Here is a 6,829-nt window from a genome sequence, read left to right as displayed (position 1 = left end):
TCCCTTAAAGGAAGGAAAGAAACGTCACTCTCTCTACAAGGTGAAACCAATTAAAGTTTCTACTGTAACTAACAGAAAAGGAAAAAAAAAATCCAGCAACAAGACTAAGTAGCAATTATAGGTATTTCATGACAAAGGAAACACTTCACAAAAAAGCAAAAATAAAATCTAAAATTTTTATGGAAAGGAAAAGTACATTCGCTTCCCTAGCAGGGAGAGTTTGAATTATGACTGCAACTTACAGTCTTGTTAGTGAAATTGTTCTTTTATAAGTCTGGTTTTTATAGAAGGCAGTAGTAAGAAAGAGCAAAGACACATTTACAGACATTAAAAAGGGAGGATACGATAAGAACACATATGGTGACTGCAAATAATAGATTATAAGGGAAACATTTTTTGTGTCTTCTTTAGAAGTATCTCTCTGGATAATGGATTAGATGGACCACTTTCTGATTCTCTGTTCCTGTATAGTCCCATTTGCTTTGAAGCATCTGAAGATACTAAAATAAAAATGTATTAGAGTGACTTATTTTTGTTTGTTTGTGGTTTAGTTTATAACGTTCCAGGTTGAAGAAAAAAAGTGAGGGTTTGGTTTGGTTTTTTAACCTTTACTTTCAGTCAGCCTTGATTAGATACTTATTTGTAAAAGGGATGTTCACTGATTTCAGCAATGTTCAGCCAGTTATAAGTAACAAACTTGCACCTCTGGTGACACAGCTGTTGAGCCTACAGGTGGTACAGCTCATCAGGATGATAGGGGGACTGAAAAATTAGTCTAGTAAGATAAGGTGGGATAGTGAAAAATACGCCCCATTTCATTACTTGCACCCACATTCATTCCCATCACACAGCATCCCCACATACCAAACCGGCCACTTCAAAGGCCAGATCCTGCTGTGTGGGATGTTATGCCACTGGGAAGTGTGACAATAACAGCCTTGAATGCTGATCTCTATTTGTCCTCTTCCTGAGCACAAGGTAAATCAGGGCAGTTTTCCCACCCTGTTGGTCACCACTGACCCTCAGGACCAGACTTTGGGTTTCTTGCCCTCTCCTTGTTACTTCTAGCACTAATAAGAACTATGCAATTTTGGTAACGTTTGACCACTTGTTTAGGAGTTGGTTATTTTCACCTGACCACCAGAGAGGATGCCAACTTAAAGGAACTGTAAACATGACCAGGATTCAATACAATAATTTGGAGTTGAAACTATTTGTTTCCCAGTACCAGACAGTGCTGGTAACTGTTTTACAAGTTACTTCTTTCAATGCACAGGTCCATTTTTAATTTATTTAACAAAAAAACCCCCAAAAACCAAAAAAAACCCCAAAACAACAACAACAACAAAAAAAAAACCAACCCAAAAAACCCCAAACCCAACAAATGTCTTATGGTGTTTTAGCTCCTACTTATATTTCAGTGACACTAAAAAAAAAAAATCTGATCAATATCAGCTCAATTTTACTATTGCATCCCTGCAGTTTTTAGGCTACATTAGTATAAATGGAAAAATGAATTTGCCCCTGAATTACTTCAACTGCTGTAAGAAAACAAAGCAGTACTGCAAGAAGACAGAGTCCCAGTAACATGAGGTCTCCTCTTACCCATACTGGAGCTGGTCCTTCAGTAACACAAATAGGATAAACCTGTTGATGCCTTAAGACTATGCCCATAAACTATATCGTCTTGACTTAGCTGTGCCCTGCTTCCCAAGTCAAAGTAATTACACATATATCACCAGTCTAGCTCTAATTTCACGTAGCATTTGGGACATTTTCTTGTTTCCACAATATGATTTCTGCAGATCAGAATAAAAGCCTTCAGATATTTCATATGTTCTATGGCAGCCATCCATAATACCACTTTCATTTTTCATGAAGGAAGCACAGTGTTGTGTTGGATTAACAGTTTATTTGTTTCACATTCCATTGGGTTGGGGGAAAAAAAATACCACCCAAATTAATTCATATCAATGCAACGACATTATTTATATCTTAAGAATACAGTGGACAAGAACTACCATGACCAGATGAAAAGATAAAAGCAAACAAACAACTAGTGTAGCCTGAAAACTCAAAAATCCATTCAGCATCATTTGTGGATCTGTTATTGAAGATGACAAATAAGGCATACGCTGCATTTGTAAAGGATGAGTGACTGCATCAGTGATTTTACTCAGACAATTATCACATTTCCTGAGGAGACATGGGCCCCTTCTGTGAAAAGGGAACTCGAAAAGTGCAGATACTTCTGTATGTTTTTAAATGAAGAAACTGCAAAAGCCAATGTAATCAGTAAAGGTAGTTCATTGCAAGTCAGAGGGTCACCACTGACCCTGAATCCAATAATGACTTCATGCTTTGGATGCCTCTAATTATGTACCATACTTGAGGCAAAAGCAGCTTGAGGTAACGTTAAAATATTAGCATGAAAGAGACACAAAGTTGTTCCTTTGTTCTTCAGGTCCCTTTTAGAAAAGTACTATCTATATTTTCCTCAAAATCTAGTGTTTTGCACAAAAGAAGGGAAAGAATTTTGGAATTAGCCTCCCAATTTGAACCTGTAAGTATAACAAATATAATATTTAGAAATCTATGTTTCTTACTATAATATATGCTATTTACTCCATTCCTGCTGTGTAACTGGTGTCAAACGTGACATGACTACCTATAAATAAATAAATTTCTGCCATCTAAACTTGTATTTAGTGTCTTTCCTTTCTTTAGTGTCTTGCCTTTCACCATTCTTCTACAGTCTGATTCTTCATTGTTTCCCTCTGAGATTTTCTATATCTGAAAAAGAGGGCACCTGTCTCTCGTAGCTAACACTGAAAAGCCCCTTTCTGAAAAACATAACCAGAAAAATATCACCTGCTCTACCAGTGCAACGTGGGTTAATTATGAGAAGGAAAATTAGCTGAATCACTTATTGCTTAGTAACTTCTTCCTCTTCCCTCAATCATTTACCACAAATCTTGGCAAACAACAGGTGGCAGAATGAAGGGGTTTTTTTTCAATTATTGTTGCTAAAAGCAAAGGAGAAAGAGAGGCCAACTTGCATGTGCAACAGAAACCACTAGAAATAGAAAATGCATCTGGTTAATTTCTTAAAATACTTACAAAAATGCTTTTTAAAAATCTTCCAAACAAATAATCAGTACCTTAAATCAGCAAACTTTCACCGTGGAAAGATCTCTGTCTCTCTGGTAGAACCTGACATTAACAATGAGGTATTACTTCATGCAGAGGAAGAAAGAGTTTCTCAAATACAAGTTCCTTAATAGAAAATATGTATTTTCCCATCTTCAGAGGAAATGCATTTCATTGCATTTATATCCATGTTGCAAGCATTAGATATGGGTAAAGATTTGATTCCTACAAGGCTGTTCTATAAGCCTATCAGGATAAATTTGCAAGTAATGTTTTCCTGGATAGACACTGAACAATTGTTATTTATATTATGGTAGAATTAAGAGTCTCTCAGTTGGAGATCCATCATACTTGATGTATTAAGTAAGCAATATCTTCAGTGGATTTTGTGGTTTAAATTGGGAAAAAAATCTGAAACCATAAGCAGCCATTTTGCAACATGACAATGGGAGAGGGAAAAAAAAAAAAGTATCTCACAAGAGACTGCCCATATCTCCAGACCATCAGCTAAAGTTGTCAGTAATAATAAAATCTTGACCATTTTCTTTCAGTTCTGCAATGGTTACTTTAGCACGTTTGGTTTTGTAGCAGCTTCCCTGTTACTGAAGTTGGAGCTGGTAATTTGACGGGAACCTGGAAGGGACAACTTGAGAAGCTTCAGTAAGCTCTTCACTAGGCTCAGCACTTTCCTGAGTAACAGGCAAGGAGACAGGCAAACACTTAAAACATTAAAGCCTTTAAAGGGCAGGAAAAGCTTAATGACCTTTTATAAGTCTAGCATGTTTATTCTGTGGTATGGGTGTGTTGGTAAGATTATTTTTTAACAAACAGAAGATAAACAATAAATTATGTAGGTTCAGGCTGAGTTTCCAAGTCACCCCCAAAAACTGGCTTAGAAGCAGCTGCATATCAACATCTCCTGGTTAATTGAAGAAGTTAATCAAACAAGCCTCTGAGCAGAATGGAATTATGAATAAACACTGCTTCCCTGATTTGGTTCAGTCTGAGAAAGGTTGGTCTTAAAACACATAAGGGAAATGTAATGAAATTTGTCAGATGCTGGTAAGATCAAAGAAAGCCTGTACTATGCTGCCCTGCCATACAACTACATGATGTTACCATGAGGCATTTTTTGCTTAACTTTGATAGTCTGTGACTCCCATTTATAAAGACTAGGCACCATTAACTTTGTCCTCTGGGTAGGTTTAGTGATTTTTCAATCCGTTTTACTCTTCTAGATGTATAACAGACAACTGCAAGGTAACTGATACAAGCTAGTCCTAGAATTCAACAGGAAGGAAACACAAATAGATCTAATTCACATTATGCTAACAGCTGAACTGATTTTAGCCAACCTCTTCCTTATGTGGCTGTATGTGAAGGCCTATAATACTCAGAAGGTTTGTAGCTCGCACCCTGCCACCACCCTTATCTTCACACTTGGTTGCAATTGAGAGTTTAGACATTTTCAGTGCTTCAGCTAGCAGCTGTATTCTGGCTGTACAGGGATCTTGAATAGGAAAGCAGAAACCTCCAGCTCAGTCTCCAGTAATGATCCAGACAGAGTATATACAGGCACATTAATTGTCCATATACAACTTTTAAAGTCAAATGTTTGAAGAAAAATAGAAATCACATGTCTACTTACCAGCTTTTTAATGCTTTGAGTAATTCAGCAAGAGATCCAGGTCAGAGAATGCTAAAACAGGGGATCAGTACTTTCTCAGCACATTGTCTAATTAGCTCCTATCTCTCTGAGAGACTTCAAAATATTATCTTGACAAACTTTGAGTCCACAAAAAAAATTCCCATATTATCTGGGAGCCTTCCACCTCCTTTCCAAGTTGGATTATGCCAATCTGTTCTGTGCATTTGCTTATGATATGAATTTTATAGATTGCAATTGTTATTAGGCATACAGCTATTAAGAGACAGTGACTGACTTGCACACTCACTGGTTGTTCTTGTATTAAGGGGGGGGGGGGGGAAGACTGTGACAAAGTGTAAGTCTGATTGCTTAGAAAATCTAGAAGGATCCAATTAGTTGCTGCTTCTAAATCAAAATCATTTTAAATAGCACATGGATGAAGTAGGAATTTTAATTCATTTCACTCAGAAACTTTTACTAAAGAAAACATGGATATTTAAAATTACTTGGAAGAACAAGAAAGCAGGCTCTGACCTTACCATGGCTAATTCTCAGGAGTATTCCTTACAGAGGGAAAGGAACTCACTTGATTTCAGTGACTCTAGTTTAGCTGCGCTACAGTGCAATCTGGCCTGTGCGTTACTGTAAAGGAATAAAACCCCACAAATATCCCCCATATCTCTTATCTGCATGGAGAATTTGGAATCTAGATATACAGGATACCAGCTCATCTAAACCAGCCTAAGCCTGGGACAGTGTCTGTAAGGGCAAATACAGCATCCTAGAAACAACGGGGAAGGAAAGGCAGAAATTGTACCTCCCTGCACGATTCCTCACATAGATGCTCCAGGGAATGGTTGAGAAATACACTGTCACTTACCATGTCATCGTGACAAGATATTGACATGGCATTGTAACAGTAAGTACTAAAGGACTGGGCTTTACAGGATATAGTTCATATTATAAAATTTTTCATGGCATCTTTAAAAAAATATACATTTTCACACACAAACCACTACGCTCAAAGAATAAACTTGATTACTTACTGCACAGGCTAGCAATAATTTTAGTCACCCCTGTCCCTTTGTGGCTCACATATAAAATACAGCTTAACTTGTCTAAAAAACAGAGGACATAAGATTTGTGTATTTTATAGCAGTTGTTGTTAATTACCTTAAACTGATTAGAAATACATTACCTTTCCCCAAATGTGCTAAGCACCCGGGATGAGTTGCAAAGCTCCCTTTATTCCTGTTGACCCATGAGATGATCAGGAGACAGTACACCTGCTTATCTCAATCCAAACAAGAGGTATCAAAGCCCTAACTAGCTGTTCAGAGAAAAACCTGTTTCAGCTTTTTTGTAGATAAAGCAACGTTACATGGTTGGTTAGTGTTACCATGTACAGGTATTATCTGACCAGTGCAGAAACCGATGTTTGACTTTTTTCTGTATGGTCTATTCTACCCCCTTCTTTAAAAAAAATAAATCTATGACTCCTAGGCTACGCTGAACCGAGTTGTCATGATCCTGCCAACAGAAATACAACCCTTAGCTATTGTCAAGTAATCCCACTGAGTGTGACTGCTCTCAGTTGCAAGCACTCAGCCTGCCAGCCTGATGTCACCTTTGTTTTCACTTATTAATTTTAGTTCCTACTGGTCTGCCCTGTACTTACAGAATCATAGGAATACTCTCATACGCTTTTCCTTCAGTCACCACCTTCCTGAATTCTACTGCAATTTAGTTACACATTGTTACTGCAACCACAGCCACTACCAATTTTAATTCTTGGCAGTGGTTCAGAGACAACACAAGTTTTTCATCCAGAAATCAGCGGGACTACTCACTTTGGGAGCGCTGGCAAGGTATAAAATTAAGCAGATCACCAAGTCTTTGCAGGGATGATAGAGTTATAGGCGCTTTCCTCTAAAAGAAACCCACATCGTTATTCAGGCATTATAAATTACACCACTTTTAGGGTGAAAGGAAAGCAACCATTTGACATGGCACTCTGTATGACAAGGAGTG

Source organism: Falco rusticolus, chromosome 1 (genome assembly GCF_015220075.1).
Source record: "Falco rusticolus isolate bFalRus1 chromosome 1, bFalRus1.pri, whole genome shotgun sequence".
NCBI classification, from domain to species: domain Eukaryota; kingdom Metazoa; phylum Chordata; class Aves; order Falconiformes; family Falconidae; genus Falco; species Falco rusticolus.
Note: the sequence above shows the minus strand (reverse complement) of the source record.